Genomic DNA, 24,702 nt, shown 5'->3' with positions numbered 1-24,702 from the left:
CACCTCCTTGTCCAGTGAGATAGTCTACATACTGTAAACACTCATGCACTCTAATGTAACAGAAGATCCCATTAATTCCCAAATAGAAAAGGTAAGAAAAAATATATCAAAATAGATTAAAAAAAAAACCTGTACTCAAAGCAACAAGCAAGACAACACAAAGAACACAAAAACACATTAAGAGGCAAAACTTTTACCATATGTACTGGCTTTTGTGCCATGCAAATCAACAATGGGAACCACAAGGCATTCAGAAAAAATTTACTCACATATCGGTGACTTTAATACCCCGATAGCATCCGAATACTCCATTATTGTCATGAGGACTGCATGCTCATGGCAATAACAGAGAACTTTGCTGGATGATTGTAATGCGCAAGAGTACTTCAGAAGAAGCAGAAAGACAACAACAAGATGCAGACAGATTTCAAATCGGCGTGAGCGCGCACTGTAACGCGTGCGATCCGAGAGGTGGCCGAAGATCTCGACCCATTCGAGTGAGGCTGCTCGGGGTGCAGCAACTGCGCAAGCCCCATTTAAAGCAAGCCGTTGGAGACAATCTCCAGCGGGCAACGTTGGCTCTGAGCATCGGTATCAATGCAAGCCCCTAGGCCTAAGCTTTGAGCCTCCGCCATTTCAGTGACCACGTTATGCGATGATGACGACAGACGATGATTCGGCAGCGGCAGGGACAGCAACGCACATCAAGAGCATCCAGAATCCCAAAAGGTACCCAACACAACCAATCGATACATTGATGAGAAACACGTCAGCTGCAACAAGTAAGGTTTACAAGGAGCACTAAGGCTCTTTAGAGAGTTGCCCGAGAATATTTAAGACAGTTTAGTCTGCTCGCCTGTACCAGTTTCTTGCTTTATTCAAGCGAAACGGAAAAGCAAAGTAAATAAAGAAGAACAAAACATGCACGTGCAGCCGTGACAAAAGACTGCATATGTAACATCATATAGTTTTTTCCAAATACGTCAACTCGCAATCCAGTAATGCAATTGACGGCGCACTATCACACGCCTCACCATTTTTTGTAATTGCGAAGGCTTCTGCTATTTCTATTATGCGAAATTCAGCATGCCTGAAAACAATGGTCGTGCGGAAAAATTCCGGGATGCAACCGCTGGGTGAACAAATGGGAAAGCGGCGCACCCTTTAAGGAGCTACAGTGATCACGCAGGCATATGTTGAGGCAGCGCCCCGTTTGTCCTACATAAACCTTACCACATGACAGCGGAACGGAATAGACAACATTATTTATACAAGTTACAAGCGGCATGCAGTGCTTGACTATGCACATACTGCTAGAAGACACATGCAACTGAGCAGCAGAACCTTACTTTTAGAGCACTAAAATGCAAATTTGGAGCCAGTTAGGGGAAATTAAACCTTTTTTGTTATCACGAAAGACCACATTTGGAGCAAAGAAGGCTTACATTTAGAAAAAAGTATGTTCAAGTCATTCAACATTACCTAAATCATGCAGAGTAAACATGAGCACTACTGTTTCAATAAAACTAGTATTTCAATCTACCCCATTACCAAACAATGATTAAGTCTACATTAGAACTTGCCACGTCTGTCAAACCCTTTGACAAAATCCGCGAATTGAAATGTAGATCTGCCAAGCTTGCGACCTTGAAATTCGAGGGATTCGTGAAACTGAGGAGTAGGAGTGGTGAAAAAAAAAAACTAGTGCAGTTTCTTTTTTTAAATTTTTTTAGTGTCATACTCTGCTACAAATGATTGTCAGTAATTTTTCAGAATTGGTCGATCATACTAGTGCTCGGAATTATGAGGTAGTCTACATGCATGAGTAATTGAACGAAATTTGCTGTCCCGTAAGCGATGCTAACAACCCCTTCCAAATCATAACATGCTTTTCCATGGTTCACCAGTGTATTGGGGCAAAAATGGTTGAAGCACCGTTCTGCATGGGTTAGAGCAAGGCCAATCCAATAAACTTTCGAACACCACTACGCCTCCCCCCCCCCCCCCCCCCCCACTTCTTCTACAATGGGTGTTAGATTTAGAATTCATCCTCTCGGCTCGCTTACAAGGCGCGTTCCACCAGACAAAGTAACAGTGGCGCAGCACGCCCGTTGGTCCAGTGACAGCACCGGATATCTATCGTCAGGACGACGCAACTAACGCAACTTCAAGACAGAAAAATGTTTTATGTGCCGTTGCTATGGTAACCAACGTGGTCGCCGATGCTTGCCGCACGTCCACTCTATTCACGGGTGAAAAACGAGGTATGTGCTCCAAGCACTAGTTGCTAAGATGCCATACCCGCTTTTGCTGACTAGGAAGTTCATATTTCCCGCGAGGCGATCATGGCTACGGCAACGCATTTTTGTCTTAATGTTGTATTGTCTCGCCAATAGGCATCCTTTGCGGTCAGAGGACCGATGGGCACACGGCTTTGTTCTTTATCTGGTCGATCGCATTTCGCGTGTGTCCTGACGTAATTAAAGTTAGTGTGGTTAGTTTACCGTGGTTTAAGGTTAGAGTCTGTTGGATTGATTGATGACTCGAACTGCAGGTGAGCAACATTTGCGGCCTTCATTTCTTGCTGAAATTAGCGCAACTGAGAAAATTTTTGGTTGGTTTGGCATTTTGGAACAGCATGGGGCAATTTCAGCAAATTTCATAGTTTTGGCACAGCTCGGCGTAAAAATAGAAAATTGTATCGAATTGGCGCAGCTGTTCCACCCCTGATTGTTCACAAGATAATGTTGACATCATCGCCATAGTAACGAACATGGTGCCTGACTTGTCAGAACTTGAGTGGGGCGACTGTTTTGAAGTGAGGTATTTCCTGCTGTTCTTAACAACATTCCGTGTCACTCCCTCCTCCTATTCTGAAGAGAGAATTCGCAAATGACCAGAGCGGCGAAGTACTATTGACACTTCGCGAGTTGTTCGGTGAGCCACCCAACTAAATACATGGGTGCAATAACCACCTTGATTGTACCCCTTCTATAACAATCAAGCCCCCACAACACGTGCCGAAAGATACAGCTCACAAACACACAAAACCAAGAAGGAAGAGAGAGAGAAGGCAAGGCAGTGATGCAGGCTAGTTTGCTGGTGCGGGGCTAGTTTTTTTCGCTACAATTATGAATGCAAATGAAAGAGAAGCCTTTCATATGGAAAATCCAGAGGCAAAATGGTAGCCAGCGTCTCTGTTGAGCTTTGTAGTCTCAGTGGTCTTGTTTTGTTGCAGGCGAGTCTGTTCGAGGTTCAATGAAAAAGCACAAAAAAGGAAAATCAAACACAATAGTAATCTCAGTTCTGATGGCATACCATGATTTCTCCTAAGGTTACATTTATCCAATCATAGGCTTGCAGCCATCCTCTGTCATTTTCGCCCGCAAATCTTTTGGTGAGCACCACCACGTGCTGATGTGGTCAGAAGCGATTCGGTGATTTGATATTGTGATTAAGATACTTAATCATTTCATATTGACACTTAGATCAAAGCTAAAATTAAAAATTATTTTCAGCCATCACTCTAGCAAAAACACAAATAAAAAAAACAGGAGCTTCAAAAATGTTGGAGGGCCCCTTTAAATCCCACGCATGGGTACTGCTATTTCAATAAAGGCAGTATTTTAATCCACTTCACTGTGCAAGCAATGATGAAACCCAAATTTGCATTTGCAGTGCCTGCAAAATACCTTTGAAAGACTGCAAATGAGATCCGTAAGGCAGTAATTGTCATGGCTGGTCATAGCCACTTCACGGAGAGCAGCTGAAGCGGTGTATGCTTGATACCTTAGAAAAAACGGTGCCCTTTATTTCCGACGTACTCATCTTTTAAAGCAAGCTGGTGGTGACGTAACACAATGCACATCACATATCACACATCACATATCAGCGCGTCTTGCGGTGTCTATTATGTTACACTCCTCCCAACAAACAAGAAAAAAACAATGGCAGTTTAGTGGCCTTCCTCATCAGAAACGCACAACCGTTTTTTTTTTTTGTCCTCTTGCTTCTTCGCAGCACTGGTGTACTACCATAATACCATGGGCAGTAGCCACAATCAGATCGCTTGTTGCTATTCCACTTTTGCTGCATGTTTCAGGACACAGCTTAGCAACTGAATTCGGTTGCTTCGACTCACACTTCCTGGGTAGCAGAACTAGTTGCTCAGCCGGTTGCACACCTGCCAGTTTCAAAACGCTCTCTGTGGTTGATGAAGCTTGTTGCACAGGAGAAAACACTGGCATTGCTGAAGAAGTCTGTCGGGGCAAAGTTCGGCCACAACTGTTCTTGATGGCACCAACAACACCTACCGTCTGACAAAACAACATCAGCGATATAATTGGTGGCTGTGTCAGTCACTCTTGATGGCATCCAGGTTAGCCTCTTTAGGTCTGCTTTTTCGGTCTGCGTAGAACCTGAATTCGGGGGTCACGTAGCTCAGCTTCAGACTATAAGGCATATCGTAGCTTCGCTAAGGCTGGATCCTTGGAAGTAGCTTCCACGACTACAGTCAACCGTAGCACCAGAGGATAAGCAGCCTCCAGCATGAAAACTTTCGCTGGCCTTTTTACAGGTTGAACGTACACTTGCAGTGGTAGGTGACTCAAACCATCTGCATTGGCAATGCTTGCTCCTGACCAGTCCACAAGTTTGTAGTTATATGCACCTAGCATCAGAACCCAACGCATGATACGCCATGAACACATCTCTGGCACGCGCTTGCCCAAAGCAAGCAAGCCCAGTAATGGTTTATGGTCTCTAATAGCCTTGAACTCGCGTCCCCAGAAGTATTGTCAGAACTTGGTCACGCCAAACATGAGCGCAAGAGCCTCCTTGTCGAGATGACTGTACTTCCGCTCGGTTGGCACGAGACTTCGTGATGCAAATGCGATTGGTTGTTGAGCCCCCAAGCCTTCCTTATAGGCGAGAATGGCACCAATGCCGTATGGTGATGCATCACATACGAAAACCACTGGTTTCTTGGGGTCGCAATGCGCCAGCACTGCTGCTTAAACAAGTACCTCCTCGTTCCTTTGGAAAGCATGTTTGTGATGCTCACACCACTCCCAAGACAACTTGGCCACAAGCAGCTCGTTGAAGGAATGCAACTTCTTATTTTATCATCGCCTATGGAGCGATAGCAGCGGCTCGACTATAGAAGCGTACGCATTTGGGCTGGTTGGTTCATGTTCACAGAAGTTAAAAAACAGCGCTAAAAAGACGGGACAAGAAAAGAAAGGACAACAGGACAGGGCTCGACTATCGCGACCGTTGACTATATAAACTCAGACATGTGGCCGCGCAGCCGTTCGTTCTCCACTGCGCGCTGGCATGGAATAAACCACGTTCAGTACCGCTCCCGTAGTCTTCTTTCGGCGGCGGTTTCCGACCCCGACAAAACACGACACAACTCACTAGACAACCCCTGCAGAAACCTGTGGTAGAAATTGACTAGGCCTAATTAACTCTGCATTGCCTTGAAATTTTCTGGTCTAGGCGCCTTGAGCACGGCCTCTACCTTTTTAGGGATGGGTTGAAACTCTGCAGCCGTGACAACGTGACCCAGGTATTCGGCATCTGGCGACGACACTGCGCTGCTACATGCTCGCCTCCGCAGCGGAAAAATGTAATTGGTTTATGCTTTTCTGTATCACGTGACACAACATTCACCGGCACAACAGTCATAGACATGGCTGTTGACAGTGCACAAGAATCTTGTTCACCACTTCTATCACGGCAACTGTCTTCTTTGCGGTATCAAGGGTCGAATCTGGCGACTCCAACAGCCAACACTGCATTGCCTCATTGTTGATGCCAGCCCAATGCAGTCACAAAGCATTCTGTCTCTGAACGTGCCAAAGGCACAATCGTCAGTAAGTTTGTTCAAGCTAGCGAAGAAATACCCAGGGATTTCAACGGAACGGCGTATTCTTGAATTAAACTTGAACGTTGCAACCACTTCCAATGGTTTCAGCGAAAAATTCTTCAATATGTCAAGGATCATTGACAGGCATGTTTCTGACGGCTTAGACGGTGACAGCACGTTCCGTAGTAATGAATGCGTGGCCGGTCCCAAACAGGTAAGAAGTACTGCACGCTTTTTTTCCTCTTCGAAGTTGTTAGCTATGAAAAATTGTGCTACCTGCCCTTGGTACTCATTCCAGCTGGTTGTTCTCTTGTGGAATGGCCCAAGCGTGATGACTCCAGGAATTCTCACTGCTATACGGTAGAGAACACGGCCTCAATAGGGGAAGTTCCAAGCAGCATCAGCAGATCACACTTTCATCTTCCTCCCCGCTGTCATAGCTCAGACTATCAAAGTAACCAGTGTGGATGGCAATGGCAACCAATGGGGATGGGAGTGGGGAAGCCACTGTCAGACCGTCAAAATAACCAGTGGGAATGGCAAAAAAAAAAAGACACCATACGGTTTTGCTTCTTAGTTTCTTAGGGCTACACAAATGTTATACTCTGCTCCAAATGATTTATAAGTGTGGCAGCTTGGACTAGTTGGTATGGAATGACGATAGTTATAGCGCGAGAACAAAACGGCGACACAGAGATAAGAAGGACGTGTGTCCTTCTTGTCTCTGTGTCGTCGTTTTCTTCTCGCGCTATAACTATCGTCCAAATGATTGCCACAAATTTTTCAGACATCGGCAATCACACTGGTACTCACAATTATGAGGAACACACATGCATGTGAATTTGAGGAAGAAGATGTGCTGTGTCCTGTGACTAATGCTAACAGCCCCTCAAATTTCAGTATGCTTTTCCACCGAGCACCGGTGTACTGTGGTAAGGGTGGCTTATGCAGCGTTCCACACAGGATAGAACACGGCCAAAAATTTTGGGAGCCACTGCCCTTTCCTCTTTAACATTCTTTTTTCCCACACAACGGTGTTGCGTTTTGAAACATTCTTTTTTTTCCCCCCAATGGTGTTACATTTCAGCCACAACTTCCCGGCTCACTTGCAAAGCGCGTTTGACTGAGGGGCATGAAACCCGTACCCTTGATGCCTTTTCTACTTGATTACGCAGGTTAATGTCCCTTTGCAACGCAATGTCCCAGGAAAGCCGCAGCGATTTTTCCACCAGAAGGAGCCACAATCAATGCAAGGACTACGAGCAACAACCCCTAAAATAAACAAAGCAGCTGATGACTTCAGTGAGATAACGTGACCAGACGTTCCGGTCTCCAGCACATGTGCGATTTCTGCAAGTGAAACCGAGTTGACGATGATATGTGGGTTTTATGGCGCAAGGGCCATTTAGAAAATTCATAGCTGAGCTAAAGATGAGACATGAAAAATGAAGTGAATAGGACTGCGATCCTCCTGTCCACTTCGTTCTCGTGTCTCATTTTAGAAAAGTTATAATTTTCCTAAACGCCTTACTAACTAGCCCCACAGCATACACTTCGCAAGGGCCATGCTTGACCAAAGAGAGCCATGAACAATAACGAGCGAAGAGCAATGGTTCATGATTGAAGTTTAGCGTCATCATCATTTCTCAGTCACTGTGCCGCGCCTCTTACCAGTGGCGAATCCAGAGGGGGGTTGTGGAGGCGGTAGGGCCAATTCCCCCCACCCCTGAAGTCCATGTCAGCACTTTTTCACTCACTTCAATGCTTGTAGCCAACTTCTCCTATCACTAATTAAGACAAATGAGTGAAACCACTGTGAGTCCTTATTAACAGTATTTATGCTATGAGAGGTCTTTCTACTAGTAAAAACAAAAAGTCATGACCACACACCTGTCTCACGCAGCTAATGCCTATAGCCCGAGCTGCGCAAGCAACAGAATTAGTTCACATGCGTGACATACCCGAACCTGGCAGCCGCCGCCACTCCGCTTCAGCCTGCGAATAAAGTGGGGAGATTGGCATGGCGCCGTCAGCCGTCTTCGACGTCTCACATCTCTCTCTACTCTCACTGCACTGATGACCTGAAGAACACTCCCTTGGACGAGACACCGGCTGCCATGCTTTCACCACTCTGCCCACCAGTGCCGCTGTTCCACACGACCTTTCCCCAGGCATAGTTCAAGCGACTCGCCGCAGTTCTCGCTTTGAATGACGTGCTCGATGCGCTGCCGGTCGACTTTAGCCATCTTGCTGCCAAATCGACCACAAGCCCGCAGCCATATGACGCCCTCTGTACTGCAGTGCTCGCATGCTATGGCCACACATACTGCCCGCTTCTGTTCACCAGCGCCTGGCAGATGTCCCTGGCATTGCAGAGCAAGGTATACACAAGTTAGAAGGGGTTCCTGTTATGGCTACCTTATTTCTCCAACTATGACAACTTCTACCTCTGATCCATTTGCAGGAACATCGAATCCTGCACCTGACCACGACGAGGTAGCCAGTGCTCGCACTTCAACTGACCTCACCACCGAAAGGTGCGTCCCCTTGAAGCACGCGTATGAAAGTCCGTCGCACATGCCTGCCACCTGCACGTCTTCCATGACATCGACGGCATGCGACGCCGTGGCCCCACCAGACACCACGACAACTACTTTGCCGCATGCCTCGGAGTCATCGCCGTCCAAGATGTCTGATGACCGTCACCCATCGACCTTGGCAATCTGTGCGTCTTGCCAGCAGCCACTACCATCTAACTCAAGGTTTCCCGCAGCCTGCCTGTGACATGCTACGCGGAACCTCCAGGATGCTGCTACAATGACGGAGGACCAGGTGACAGATTCGTCAATAGCCCAACATCACGCACATTCTGTACCAATGTCGCAGGCGGACAACCACCAGGCTGCCCTGACAAACATGGGCACGCCATCCAACCCTCCGCAGAGCCCATGCCTCCTGGGTTTTATGAATAACCTCTGGAGTCCTTGAAGGGCAACAGGACGCAGCAGGAATGTACCTGGAGCAGAAATGCCCTTCGCCATGGCCCAGGCGCCTACTGCATCTCTGTGGTGCTTCGATCGACCGCTTGTCGTGCACCTGCCTGCCCACTGTGACCATCATGCGCTTCTTCAAGCACGGTGCTTACGCGTCCGTCAACTCGACCACCCACGCCGGAACGCAAGCCGAAATGAAACGCTGATGTCAGTGTTCCACAGACGCCGACGCCCGCGCCAGCATGACCGGCCCACTGCTCCTTGTCGACAGCCATGCCGGCGCCATGTGCGCTATCGGAGATCCCGCCACGGCTGTTAAGCTTCAGTGCTTGGTCGTCATGCTTTCCCTTCGATGAACCGCACCGTTTCAGCGACATCGCCAGTGCAGCTTCTTCGACGCTTTCCCAAATGTCCACCTGCGGCCCCCTTTGCCAGCCGCGAGCGTTTCCGACACAGGGTGTGCTTCTCAGTGATCCCACCAGGTCATCATGATGCGCGCCTGCCTGTGACCACAGGGTCCTGGAGTCTTCTTCCACCCATGCACTTCTCCAAGAGCCGCCCACCAGAAAGATCATAAGGACCTCGCGCCTTCCCATGTTGATGACCTCATCTGCTAACGGACCCTTTCGATTCCCGGCCCGGACACTCTTGTACATAAGCTCTCACTGTTTTCATCTGGGTTCATTTCTTCGAGGGGGAGTAATCTGTAGCGTCATCATCATCATTTCTCAGCCATTGCGCCGCGCCTCTCACCCAACTCACGCCTCTAACTCGAGCTGCGCGAGCAACAGCACCTGGCATGTCGGACGCAGGCAGCCGTCGTCGCTCCGTTTCAGCCTATGAATAAAGTGGAAAGATTGACACGGCCTCATCGGCTGCTTTCAATGTCGTCTCGCGTCACTCTCTATTCTCGCTACAAAGTGTTATGAACAGGATATGAACAATAATACTGTTATGCGGCTGTAAAGGGACCTAAAATTTCATGCCCCGACACAGGTTAAAACTCAAAAGTATTAAAATCATGGCGGTGATGTGAAACGTGCAAAACTAGAATAAATGACAGTGTTCGTGGTGAGGGCCGCTGCAGCCGTGACCTCCGAACAGAGGTCGCCCTACGGATCATTTTGGAATATAGGGTGAAAACTACGTACTACATCTATTAAAAATATGAACAGTGATTGGGGATTAAAAAGCACATACCTACCGATGAGCAGGATAGGTTGTAGTGGAAGCTGCTGTTCATAGGGCAATAAAAATTGCTTGTTTTCTTAGAGCATCTAACTCGGTACACCTGATGAGAATGTGAAAAACCGTAAATGAATCTCCACATCTCTCATAGATGGGTTGGTCACCGTCAGATCAAAGGTATGAATGTGTAGTGTGTGTGTCCTATTTGTAGCCTGGTAAATGTTACCTGTATGTAGCGTGATCTGGATACTGCCAGTCAATTTCGCAAGTCTCGGTTCGATAACATGCAATTTGTTTTCCGTTTGCCCATCCCATAGGCACTGCCAACATGATCTGAGCTCCCATCGAAGCAAAGGCTTTACGTCAGATGCAGGGACAGCCAAGGATGTATTGGCGGCAGCATGGTTGTGTGCAGATGCAGCTAGCTAGTCCACCACCACGTTTCCAGGGATCTCGTGGTGGCCTGGCACCCAGCACTCTGCGTGTCATTTAAGAGCATAGTGCCACTTGCACACTAAGTAAGGCGAGCGCGAGCCATGACTGCCCGCTAGAATGGAAGATGTTCTGGTGCAGCACGCGCTCTGGCTAGTTGTTATTGAGTCAGCCATCTAGCCAGTTTTCTGTGCGTCTCTCTGCCGGCTCAGTTCGTCCAAGTTGAAGGCCTTTCATAGCACGTGACAATAGATATTGCAGAGTAGAGAGTAAAGCGACGCAAGGACAGGATTTTCATATTTGTTTAGTGTTTTCAAAGCTGTTATGATGCTAAGCGAATCTGTGTATACAACTGCGTATTGTAGTTGTGATTCCTTAATATGCTTGACACCCACAGATATCGCATAAGCTTCTGCGATGAAAATGCTTGTTTGGGAGTGCAGCATACGAGAACTTGAAAAGGATGGGCCAATAGCTGCATAGGACACATCAGTGTGAGACTTCAATGCATCTTTAAAGAATTCTGGGCAAGTGTACTTGGTTGGAGTTAGAGGAAGTGCATGCGGGTATGTGTGGTAGGTGCCTGTTTAGTTAATTCCTCGAAAGATAAGTTGCAGTCTATAACCCGCTACTGCCACAGTGGCGGATATGCTGTTGGGGCCATCAAACAGTGTCCTAGAAGTGGCACACCTGAGCGAGGCTCTTCATACAGAGTGAGTAGGGCTGTCTCAGCAAAGGACGGTTGTTGAAAAAGGTAGAGTAGGAGAAAAGTGGGATATTCCTCATCTGCGTTCACCTTCAGATAGTATGTAAAAACATGTAACATCTCTGCAGATGGAGCGACCATTCATTTGATTCTACGTACAGGCTTTCTACCAGGCTAGTTGGGAAAGCACCCGTAGAAAGACAAATACCTAGATGGTGATAGGGTCAAGCATCTTTAAGGCTGATGGTGTCGCAGACGGTCAAGTTACAGCACCGTAATTTAGACATGTGCGTACGAGGCTTTTACACAAATTCATCAGACATTTCCTGTTACTACACCATGTAGTGCATGACAACACTCAAAATATTCATAGTCTTTATTCCCTTGTTTTTAAATACTTAATATATTGTATGAAGGTTAGTTTTGTGTCCAATATTAGGCCCAGAAATTTATGCTCAGTCTTTACAGACAGACGTTGAACATGCAGGTCAACGTCGGAGTCGGGATTGAAACCATTATTTCAGCTAAACAACACACAAGTGCTCTTTTGTGTGTTCAGTTTAAAGCCATTCTCTTCCGCCCATTGAGAAACCTCATTCAAACTTAATTTACCCTGACATTTGAACATTGAGAGATTGAACAATTTGAATTATTATTCTGTGCTATAAGTAGCTATGTTCTGTGCTATGTTTCTTTGTATAATTCAATCATGTGTTTTTTTTTTCTATTTTTAAACATTGTGTCCAGTTTGATGTCCTTTGTCGCTGTGTAATTGCTTGCGCAAGTATGTAGGTATGTCACACAATTGGTCCCTCTACTAGCCAGTTAGGCTATGGGACCAAACAAGTGTTTGCGAAGTTTTTTGTTACATAGATGTGAAAGTTACAATTAAAAAAAACAATTTTGATATCATGTACATATATGCAGTAAAACAAATTGCATGGGAGAGACAAGTGTAGGGAGTGACCATCAGAAGTGTACAACTCAATTCCTCCTTGTGGCACTCCTGTTTCTCGGACAAATGTTTGGGAAAAGAGAATGCCCACTTAAACACAGAATGTCCGGTTCCACAGATAGCTTTCGATGATTGTTAACATGCTACCCTGCAAACCTAATATGACAGGTTTCGGAGTATGCCAAAGCGCCATGAAGTGTTATAGGCCTTTTCCACATTAAAGAACACAGAAAGAAAAAAAAAATGTTAGGCAAATTTGTGCCTCGATACGGACAAGATGGTGGATTAACTTTTAAAACCCACACTGGTCAAGTAGACCATCATGGAAGTACATTAGTCGCCTGTTTATCATTTCCTTAAAGACCTTGCAAAGACAACTACATTAAATGAAACCCGAAGGGACCAGAATAATGTGTTTAATTTAAAAGTTCTGTTTATTGATAGGTGAAGTGGGTCGCAGAATTCAAGTATGAAACCAATTATATCAGAGAAAGCTGTTCCATTGATCAGATTTCCGTTTACTGAGAGTCTACTGTATGTAGCTGGAAACCGAGGACGGGTCCTTGCCTTGTTTTAGAATTGGGTAACAATGACTTCCTTCCAGGCTGAGGATAGCTTGCCGGAAAACTACATCGCGTTATAGAGCAAAAGAAGGCGTTTCGGGTTTCAGTGGACAAGTGTTAACATTTCAAATGTTGCATGGTCGGGGCCTGGAGTAAATTTATTGCAGAATGTGAGTGAGGCTTGTAGTTTCAACCAAACAGAAAGGTTCATTGTATGCCTAGTTTGTTGTGAATTTGCACTCTAACATCTGTTTTTCGACTCGGGTTTTGTATCGGAACACTTTCGTACAGTGCGATGAGAAGGCGACCCATTCGAAAGGCACCACAAAAAAGTTCGCCTGGTCCTCCAAACTGTCGCCTTGTGTGTTCACAAGAGAAACTGAGTGTGCTTGTCCTTCTGCCACCTTACTAACCATGTTCCAGACTCTCAACTCGCCTGTGTATGAATTAATGCTCAATAAAAATTTATGCCAACTTTCCCTTCTCGCCTGGCAGCATGTTCTTCTGCCTTGCGACTTAATGTTCTTAGAGTTTATAAGATTCTCAAATGTCGGTGAGTCTCTAAGCAACTTCCATGCTTTATTTTGTTTTTTGCGTGCATTCCAGCACTCATTATTTCACCATAGGACTCGTCGTTTACCTGAAGGTCCACATGTTTGTGGAATACATTTCGTTGCACAATCAATCAAAAAAGCTGTCAAGTAGCCGACAGCAGCCTCTATGCTTAACACCCCCCTGTCAGTCCAAGTCATTTTTTGAAACCGTTCCAAATTGGCTTCGTCAGTGAGCCATTTGGGAACCTGTGAAGGATATGCATTCGCCATTGATGTGCTGAGAACTATAGGAAAATGGTCACTTCCATATGGATTATTAATGACTTTCCATTTAAGTAGAGGCTGGAGTGATGGACACGTTATGCTCAGGTCTATTGACGAGTAGGCATTGTTAACGATGTTACAATATACTGGCTTTTTTCGATTCTGAAGGTATGCGCAGGATGGAAAAAAGAAGTGTTCAATAAGGCAACCTCGCACATCGTAGCGAGAGTCACCCCAGAGGCTACCATGTACGTTGAAGTCTACTAGGAAAAGATAGGCTTATTAAGGACTGGAATTCATGTTTTTCAAGACATTTGTGGGGGGGGGGGGGGGGTACGTGAAGAGAGCAGATGGTGACAAGCTTATTCAAAAGAACTGCTCGATCAGCCACCACCTTGTGGTGTACACGTATCCCGAAGGAGTACGGCCACCAGCGTGGGTCCGGTCTTAGCGAGCCGCAGGGCACACGTTAACCATCGCCGTGGCGAGAACACGATACTGCTCAAAGTCGCAACACTTTATTGTGGCAACACCAAACGCTGTACAGCCCGTTGCAAAAGGCGCGGCGGGAAAGCAAATAGGCTTATCCACGCCACGAGCACAAAGTACTACAGAGGGTGCCACAAACACGTCTCCGCGGTAAAGGTGATCCACGGAGACACCGAGACCGAGGCCCGGTTGCTCAAGCGAGGGCAAAGGCGCTCGTGTTGGCTTCGGAGGGAGACGGGTCGGCGTAGCTAGGCCACGCACTAGGACACCGTACCGCCCTTCGGCCGTGAGTACGCAGTGGGGCAACAAAAGGTGAGCGTTCGCCTCGGGCGCGAGGCGCCGTCAGCGAAGTCCGACGAGCACCGAACGACGAGAGTCGACGGACGGAAAAGATTGCGTGGCTCACCGTTTGCTGTCCCGGAGAGTACTGCCTGCCCCTGACGCAGCGCGCGAAAACCTCTCGGGAGACTCCGCGCGCGGCGCCACAGTCAACATCCGCTACAGGGTGAGGGAGTTAAACGTCACTCCGCCCTTTCCAGCCCGGCAGACAGCAAAAGAGGGCAGACATGTCGGGACATGAGAACGGCAGAAAAGGCAGGAAAGCCCGCGCAAAGGCAGCGGGCCAGCCTCAATTCCCACATCCCCCTCTCCTAAATTTGCCCTTTACCGGTCTGCAAAAGGCAGCCGGACGTCACCCATGCAGTTAAAAAAACACTGCTATGAGCGGCAGCTAACCTCAGTCCAGCCCTGCTACTGCTGCTTAAAAAAATATGATTACAAAGGAGAAACAAAAACATAAATAACAAAATAGACACATGACACTATAAAAATAACTGCAGAAGGGAGCACAGAAAAGTGGGACTAGTGTTCGTGGTGCTGAAGCGGGATAGCGTCCACTGCGTGGAGGGGCGGAAGGGCGTGACAGTGTCCGCTGGGTGCGATGCCCAAGTGCGAGGTCAGAGGTACGGGAGGGGGCTCACTGATGGCTCGTTGCTGCTCTTGATAAGCCGCGAGTCCGACGAACACTGCCTCGGTTGTTGTTCGGAGGCCCCCGCATTTCTGGCTCGATGACGGAGGTGGACTTTGCGGGAAGCCGGGCCTCTCCAGTTGTCAGGGAGGCCGAACCAGAACTGGCTGCGAGGCGCCCTGGCGTTGGCCGGCAGCATATAGCTGCTTTCAGCTGGCCTCGCGCAGGAGCCATGGTGGGAAAGGCAGCAGGGCTTCTTCGACGACGGCAGAGAGCAGAGCACAGCCAGACGGTCTGACGTCAGTGGGTCAATGCCCCCCCAGCACCTCCAGTGTCCGCGTCGATGGGGGGAAGCCATGACGCACTCTTCGCGGGCTCGCACTGAAGCGTCGCTCACTTACACACGCACAGAAGCACGCACACACACCGCCGACAGCTGCGCGAGCGTAGGCGCAAAGCGTCCTTCGTCTCTCTCCCGGCAACCACCGACACTGGAGGTTACACACAGCTCTCTTCGCGGTAGACGACATAAAAACACGAAAAAAAAAGTAAAACAGAGCAAAATGACATTCAATATCTCACCAAAGGAACATAAAATACAAATAACACTTATTATTAGATAAAAGGAACATAAGATACACATGAACACTTCCGACGAGCCCCGAACGACGGGAGTCGACGGATGGAAAAGATTGCGTGGCTCACCGTTTGCTGTCCGGGAGAGTACTGCCTGCCCCTGACGCAGCGTGCGAAAACTTCTCGGGAGGATCCACGCGCAGCGCCACAGTCAACATCCGCTACCGGGTGAGGGAGTTAAACGTCACTTCGCCCTTCCCAGCGCGGCAGACAGCAAAGGAGGGCAGACATGTCGAGACATGAGAACGGCAGAAAAGGCGGGAAAGCCCATGCAAAGGCAGTGGGCCAGCCTCAATTTCCCCAAACTTAAGGGATGTTTGTAGCGGTAGGTGTGGAAATTCAATCCCTTTATTGACTATAACAGCAAAACCACCGGATGATGCGACAGCATGATCTTGGTCTTTTAAAAAAAATAACATAATGGCGTATGAAGTTAGTGTGTTTTGGTTTCAGGTGTGTTTCTTGCACACACAGCACATTTGGTGAATGTTCGTGTAAAAGTTCTTGGACATCCTCGACGTTTCTGAGCAGTCCTCCGACGTTCCACTATAGTATGCGCATCATTTAAAAATTGTAGGATGCTGCGTATACAAAGAGTGCTACCTTATGCAGCAGGGGCTTTTGAGGACCCTGTAATTCGATGTTTTTCTTTTTTGTTGCGTTCCAAAGAGCTGCACCTATCCTTCAGCGTCTGAGGTGCCGAAGGAGTGGGGACTTTTATCCATCACCTCTTGTGCAGTGGCAGATGGTACCTGCTGGGCAGGCATGTTTAGAAAAGTTTCGGACGTCACTGCACTTGCAGTGGTCGGGGGTCTAGCAGACACGGGGGGAAGCTTTTTTTGTCACGTGGTGGAGCAGTACAGGCTGCTTCAGCGGGGGCACTGATGGCATGACCACGGTCACACACTCTGTGACACTTGGACGTGCAGAAACATGTGGCGCGATGCCCCGGCATGTCACATCGGCGAAGAAAAACGTTAGCAGGCCTCTTGGAAGGACAAGTTGAATTTGATTTTCAGTTATATTATTCCATTCACTTTTTTTTTTATGGGGGACATGATCGTGAGTAGACGGGACAGTCCCCTTCACAGTTCACACAACAGGTTGCAGAGGCGTAGTTGTCAGACAAGTGTTCTTTGAATGCACATTTGACATGTTGTGTGCCCTCTGCAGCTCTGGAACCCATGTCCAAAGAGGTGACACTTGATGAGAATGGGGTATATGGTCGGACTAAAGATAATATTAGCCAGCTTCAATGGATTCCCGTAAATTGCTGGTTCTCAAAGTAATGATGATATGTTTAGTTGGGAAGGGGGGGCTTAAAGGCCTAATCACCTGGTGTTGGCTCAACCCCCAGAATCCCTTATTCTCCAGACACGGCTATACCACGCATGGCAACGCGTGAGAGGGAGTCAACCCCGCCCCCCCATGTTGGCTCAGGTATGCGGTGTCACCACACCAAATGCCTGCTTACGCAGACGCCCCCGCAGGGTGAAACTCCGAGTAATTTACCGACTTGACGATAATGGTCAGCTTCATAAAGCGGGAATATCCAGCAAGGCTGCAGCAGTACCCTTCACACTGTTTCTACTGCTTATGCAGGTTAGTTATTCAGAACCACCTTTTTTGCTCCCCTTTTTCTTGCCGATTTCACCAAAGAAGTTGTTTGACTGCGTTCTGTCACATTCATGCCCGCAATACTGTTCGCAGAAACAGTTTCGCTTGCTACTCCTTTTATTTTTTACTTATGCTATTATATGGCGACGTAGAGGTGAATCTCCACTGAGGCAACACTGCAGCATGTCAAAGCATAATTAAGGAAGTGCTATTGAAGCTGTTCAAGCTGCAAACAAGCTCTCTATAAATGATATGGGTGATCGAATCAAATCTCTTGAAACTCACAATACTAGACAAAATAAAATCGCCTGTTGCAGAGCATGTTGTACAATGTGAAACTGAAGCATGAGCGATGAAGTCTCTAATGCCAAAAGTTGACGACCTTGAAAATTGCAAAAGGTGCAACCTCATTTTCACGGTATACTGGACAAAAGTACCGACGAGCCAAATGCAGAGTAAGATCTTGAATGTCTGTTCTTCGATGTTCCCGCTGTCAGAATAGAAAGAGATCACCAATTAAAATGTTTTCATACTGGGAGGAGCACACCCATCATTTTTTAAAGAAAAACAGCATGTTCAGAGCAACGCAAAAAAGTCGGAGAGCGCTGTGACTAGCATTTCCGGAGATTTCTTCAAAGCAGTATGAAAGAAAAGAAAGATTTTGTGGGTATATACAAAAACACAAAAGCAGGATGGCATGAAAGCTACGCTTAAGTACGATTACCTTTTTTTGAACGGGCAGACGCTTGTATGCGATGATCCAATGGTGAATGTGGCCTCGCAGAAGTCCCTAAGCCAGTCTAGTTCTGTGAAAATTATATTCTTCTGCTGAATTGCAGGAGCATAAACAATGAAAGAGATGAATTTTCAGCTTTAATTGAAGCTGTTAAGATGATAGGCCACTCAAAAACAAAAATTTTTTTAAGGGCAGGCAGCATTGAAATAACTTTTTCCTCAAAACCAGAATGTCTTATTTAATTTACCCAGCTATTTACAGGGCAAAATATTGAATATTTAATTATTGGGAGGCAATCTTTGTCAAAAATTGTATTAAAAGTGCTAGCCATGCCAGCTGCGATAAGTGACTAATGGGTGGCTTTATTCAGTAAAGCTTTGACATTTGTATAACTAATGGCTGGAGCTATGCAGTAAACTAGAATAAATATTATGCAGTGAATATCAAAGAAGTAATGCTAAAAAAACAAAAAAAAACGGGGAAAAGGAGCCAATTTAGACTGAACCTGTTGGAGAATTCAGCTATGAACTGAAAAATATCCGATGGATTTCTTTTATTATAGTTCACTGCACAGATATATATGTTGTAAATCATTGTGCAAAATTTCAGTTTAAAGTATACGCTGAGAAATACGTTATAAAAGTTTGCTTCGCAACATTTGGAGCAAATTGTTATTTTCAGAAAAGCGTAAACAAAGATTTCCTAGCTTGTAAAAAGGGTCACAATCTTCGCATGCAGGCCTAAAATGCACCAGATTCATAGCTGGGTCCTTCTGCGAAGCATTATAGTCCCCTTTTGTTCGGGTAGCTGCTCGTCTTTTCCTCCTGGCCTGTATTGTCCCATCCGCTGACTTGCGTTTAGCATTCTGCATGCGCAGGTGATCTCTGGCGATGCAAGCTTTCGTCGTGTGGTACCCTGGTTCTATGCCAGCTTGCTTCAGGATATCTAGGGTGCTTACACTGCCATTATTAAAGTGTGCCACAGCATCATGCAAGGCAAACATTACTGTAGGCAAGCTTACGTAGACCTCTTTAGGTGCCCACTGCCATATTAGACCATTGAAACAATCATTAGCATTTTGAGCCTTTCCATGAAGGCACTTCATTAGAAGTTCATCAGAGCACAGAACACTGTAGACAGTTTTAACTTTGTTGAGCACATCATTTGGAAGTCCTCCTTTGTGTACATATTTCCCTTGGCCGAGTGCTTCGACCCTTTGGTATCCGCACCAGCTTTTCGGTCCAAGTGGACACAGGCTATGTCTCGGCTGCTTGTCAACGGAGCTGCAATGAAAAAGACTGGCAAGGGTAGCCTTTTTTCATTGCAGAAAGGTTCCCCACATTAGCCCTTATGGCGATGCCATAGTAGTTTTGCAGGCAGTCAATGAAGGCATCAGTGAGCTTTCCCCCACCACCGAGTCCACGCACTGTCTTCTTCAGTTTTCAGAGGCGGCAACCAACACGCTTGTGGACATGCCCAATACATTCCAGTTTCTGCACACTGTTCTTTCCATACATGTCTTTGACAGCGGCATAGCTCTTGGAATCACCATCGCCGTAGTACTGCAGGCACTTCAAATCTTTTTTGCCTTTCGACCTTTCAAATATTCGGTATAGACCAATCCATACTGCCAGCACTTCCTTCATGGTTTGCTTGACAGGAAGTGTGGTTTGCCTTCCATTCCTGGTACGAAGCACTATCTTGCCTCAACTTGCTTTTGGTTTTAAAAGACTTACACGAACTAGAAAGGGCCTCAACATCAATAACCCTTCCCGTGTCAACAGAAATCACAGACACACAACCGTTCAAAGATGAATGGCCACGCTTCTGCCACGTGCCATCACCTGAAACACCACATTTGGCACTCTCCACAACACAACGAACTTCCACAGCAGCATCAGTTATCGACTTCGATGCCACTTCTCCTGCCGCTGCAGAAAGCCGAGATGATAATTTGTCGTAGGTGGAGTGATGTGGAGGAGCAGGCATGTTCATCACTTAGAAAAAAGTTTTCGCACCAGTGTGCCCTTTTCCTAACTGGCGCATCGCGTAAACCAGACATAAATTGTTCTCATTGGCATGACCCGCCTTTCTTGACGTATGAAATGGGCACGTGAACTTACAGTCAGTACACATGACTGCACAAGCCGAGCATATCCCTTGGTGAGAGCGTTCCTCGAGCTTCAATGTTGTGTTCATGCATTCGGAACATGCCAGCGATGAAAACACTGAAGAAAGAATACCAATGTCCATTATCCTGCTCTCTTGGAGCGCAGAATTCTCTAGTGGAGCCTGGTACGCCTTGTTTATGTCCCCAAGCTTCTTCGCGGTCGCCGAAATACCGGCGTCTGTGTCAGTAGGCAGCCTCGTCGTCGTGTAGCGATTTCCAGCAAACTTGCGCTTCCTCGCCTTCTGTGTTCTGCACTTCCCTATGCTGGTCGGGATATGATCCAGGTGGCCTAAGGATACAGTCCTAGTAGCGTTGACACGTGGAACAAATGCAGAACAAAGCCTGACGTAGCCTGACCAAGGCAAAAAATAAAAATTCCAATGAGCATCGTGCGTCCCCCTTGTGGCTGTTGTTAGAGACTAACGAAGACTTTTAAACCCAAAGTTGTATTTAATGACATCATCTTATATAACAGTCACAATAAAATGCATAAAGTATTTTGAATAGCATTAATATAGACAAAACAACACTTGCTTTTAAAAGTGCTTTTTCGAAACCAAAACCACAGTTGAAAATGTGGTTTCGGTTTTGATGAATTGCTGTGCGCCGCATCTCGAAGGCAATGCTTTAGATCATATGGTTCAAAGTAGGGACAAAGATTACGCCTCCCGAGATTTGATCGACAAAAACATTGTGAAATTCGTTTTAACGTACTATACTTCAGTTTTGCATTCGCACTGTGGATACTTGCGCACGCTGTTTTACGTCTGCTCTCATTAAAGGTGAGAGACATAGGAACAGACGACAGATAGATCACTTTCGTGCTGCTGGTTTCACGCATAGTTGCATTGCCAGTAATTTGAGCCTCAAGGAGCGTGGCGATGGCTGACCACTTCAGCCCGGATAGAGTTTTTTGCTCAGATTACCTCATGTTGCATAAAAAGAAAATACCTTATCAAAGAAACTTCCGCAAGGTTGAAGACATCGGCCTGTTTGCCCTCCAGAAGTTTTTGCCGAAAGCTGCCCGCCATGCACATAACAACGACTACGTCTGCCAGAACTGCTTCAGACGCCTCAGAGATATGCTGTCTTCGTCTAATGGCTTCTCAGCTGAAACAGCTGATGAGTTTTTGCCGGAAGAAGAAAAAGGCAGAAGTCAAGAGCGGTGCGTAAACACGCCTGAAGCATTGTCACATATGCGACTGAAGAAGCTGCATGCGCAAAATAGCAAAGTTCATGCAGAGCCAAGACAACTTAGCAGCAATTCTACAGTAACCGTGAAATGCCACCGTAACGTGTGTAACCGCCACTTTAAACCATCAGATCTAAAATGCAGTGTTTGTGCCCAGTGGTTCAAGAACTTCAAGCAAGCCTATGAAGCGTGTTCTTCGTATCAAGAGCGCATGCGTTTGTTGACACTGTTGCCGAGCTATATAGAGCGCCGAAAACTCCAAGCGCTTATACCAAATTTGTCAGCTCACATAATATACAGATCCCGACGCTGGCGTGCAAAACACGGGATATGGTTAGCATCAAATGCGGTAAAAAGGACACGGCTGAACCCAATGGACGTCCAGGCAGCTATGGCTTACTACTCGAAAGATGAGTATAGCTGCTCTCGGCAGAGTCCCAACAAAAAAGATGTAGTATCTGTTATCCTTTACGGAAAAAAGGAGCTTGTTTCGAAAAGGTTTATGACCCGTTCGGTGCGAGAGGCTTACCCTCTCTTTAGCGAAACTAATCCGAACACGTCGATTGGGCTCTCAAAGTTTTATCCACTGAGGCCGGAGCGGGTTCTTCTTGCACCACACCACGAAGTGTGCCTTTGTATATACTGTGCTAACGCCACGAAGTGTGTTTCTGCCCTACAAGACTTCACCGATGGTGCCTACACGGCGGACTTCTTGAAAGAACTGTGCCTTTGCAGCTCCCCTACAAGTGATTGTTTTTTAAGCCATTGTGACTATTGTGCTAAGGAGGACGCTCTGACAGCCACATGTTTAGGAATCCCTGAAGATATTGAGGTAGCCTATGCAGTATGGGGAAATGGCGATCTAGTGAAAAAAACAGCCCAGGCAAGTGCTTTTCTGCGAGAGCTAAGTCTATGGTTCGTGACGTGGATTACCCATGATTACATAAGATACATTCAAGAATCAGCAATACACCAGGAGAAAGAGAACCAAGAAAAAGAATCTTGCATTTTTCACTTTGATTTCGCCGAAAATTGGACAGCCATTTTACCGAATGAGGTACAGTCGTATCACTGGCACAAAAGACAGGTGTCTATATTCACATGTGTCGTCACAAGGAAGTAATCAATTCAAAGTTTTGCCGTCATCAGTGATGACACATGCCATGATGCTGCACATGCCTGTTTTGCTCTACAAATAATCAATAACTATATGAAAGAACAACTTAAGCCTGATACGCATGTTACTTATGTTTCTGATGGTGCATGCAGTCACTTCAAAAACAAGTACCAGTTGTTCGAGTTATGTCAGAAAGATCATATATCAACAAAGTGGATTTTTTCGGCCACAGGACATGGCAAGAACTCTTGTGACGGCGTTGGTGGCCTACTAAAGCATCAAGCTATGCTCTACAACCTCGGAGCGGCAAGCTCAGCTGTGATTATGTGAGCATCCCAAATGGTGGCGCAAATGAGCGCGAAGCTCAAAAATGTCAAGCTGCTGTGCGCAAATGCAGATAAGCTAGAAACATTCCGTCAGTTTAAGAAGAGCCAGTGGAAATCGTTGCCACGTGTTCCAGGCATACGGTCTTGGCATGTTTGGCTAAGCACATCTGAGGGCACTGATCGTGGTCGTGTTTTGTTAGCGTCACGTACTGCTAAATGTGATCTGCAAAAGATGCAGCCATTTTGAGCGCATTTCTTGTTTCACGCAGTCACCACCAAAATATCAGTGAGGGTACTTCAAGCGCATATGCTTTTTCTAGCGAGGCCCAACACTTGCGTTGAAACATTTTCATCTTTGGGTTTATCTGCAAATATAGACAGATGTTTTGCAACTGAGTTACAGTATCGAAGATTTCCTCCATTAGAGCTGTGTTATTAGGAGCATAAATGCGCTTTCATGGGTACGTATTTGTAACAGTGCTAAAACAGCCTTTCTTCACCAAATGCGGTCACATTTACTCGCGTTTGAAGCTCATTGACGCTTTTCCATTCCGATTTCTAGATTTCTCAACTTATCAGCACATTCTCGAAAAAGCTCTGATTTGTACCACGAATATTGGTGCTAAAAAAAAATAATGCAACATGTTTTTCTATGTTACTGTATGATGGCCTTCGTTTGTCTATTTACGAAATTTTAAGAAAAATCGAAGATGGGGTTTTCTTTATTATTCAAATTTCAGTGAAGTACACTTTTGCCAATATGAGAACTTTGAGGCAATATATAAAAATTTACATTTGCTTTACGGCAGCAATAATATATGTACCTAATAAACACACTATATCCTTAAAACGTGTCAAGTTTGAAAATGCTGCTTGCATTACTTTCGTAGAAAAAAAATGGGGAATACGTAACTTATTTTAAACTGTCGCAAAATTAGACATTTTTAAAAGCTATTTTCTTAAGGTCTACAAACTTGATACCGTATGAATTCATTCTTCATTAGACATGCATTTAAGGTAAAAAATATCTTCCTTGAAACAAAAATATTTGTCTTTTTATAGCATCTGCAATTTTCGAAAATGACAGGTGACGAAATTGGTGCCTCCGTGTTGGTGAAGTTGGATATTTTTTTTCTCGTAAGTTATGCCGTTAATCATAAAACGAAGTTGACTTTCGGGCTACCTGGTGAGAGGTGCACGAAATATAAAAAATACTCAATGAAATCTAAAATATCAACTTTTGGATTTGTGTCGATCTCTCGTGGAATCACCCCCATATAACTACAAAACAGCTAGTCGGGCTTGTCTGCCTTGCTGAGTAACACGCACGGCCTGTGACAGCACGGGAGCATTTACATAGCACTGGATGAGAACGGCTGTACGTGTTCCCACTTAGCAAAACAGCCTGCAATTCAATAGGTTTGGCCTTCAAAGATTACAGGCTTCGTAAGAACAGTCCGCAGATACACTGGGGTTTCATGCATGCGCGTCTGGACAATCATACATGAACTGTGCAAAAGCTTTCATTTCATTATCGACCTTGCCCTTCGCGAAGCTCGGCAGCAAGGACAATTTCACCTTCGACAACACCACGCTTGGCGTTGCAATCTAGAAAATGCAGTACGTCCAACAACAATAATCCATACTTCACACTGAGAAACTTCATGGCACACACACTCGGATGAAGCTGCGGTGCGGTGGACGGCGCCGCTAACTCCAACCTCCAGGATCAACTGGGAATCCAGCAATTCCTTGAGGAAGCGACGACACAGGGTCTAGGGTCCTTTTTGAGGGCAGCCTAGGCTCAGGCCACAAATTTGCTGGAGTTTTCAATAAGGTTGTTTGAACCACCACAAATCGCAGCTACCATCTCTGCCACTGTTAACTTATCGCAGCCGCAGCGCCCATGGCGCCCCCTGTGTTTAAAA

The 24,702-nt window shown here is 46.2% G+C and overlaps 1 protein-coding gene across 7 annotated transcripts in view; it reads right to left on the bottom strand.

Moving 5' to 3' along the window:
* LOC119163329 (transmembrane protein adipocyte-associated 1 homolog) overlaps window positions 1–24,702 on the bottom strand; it is a 148,384-nt gene that overhangs the window by 86,714 nt on the left and 36,968 nt on the right. The window lies entirely within an intron of this gene.

The sequence above is a fragment of the Rhipicephalus microplus genome, chromosome 9, assembly GCF_043290135.1.
Source record: "Rhipicephalus microplus isolate Deutch F79 chromosome 9, USDA_Rmic, whole genome shotgun sequence".
Taxonomy (NCBI): domain Eukaryota; kingdom Metazoa; phylum Arthropoda; class Arachnida; order Ixodida; family Ixodidae; genus Rhipicephalus; species Rhipicephalus microplus.
This window is presented reverse-complemented; position numbering and strand designations above follow the sequence as displayed.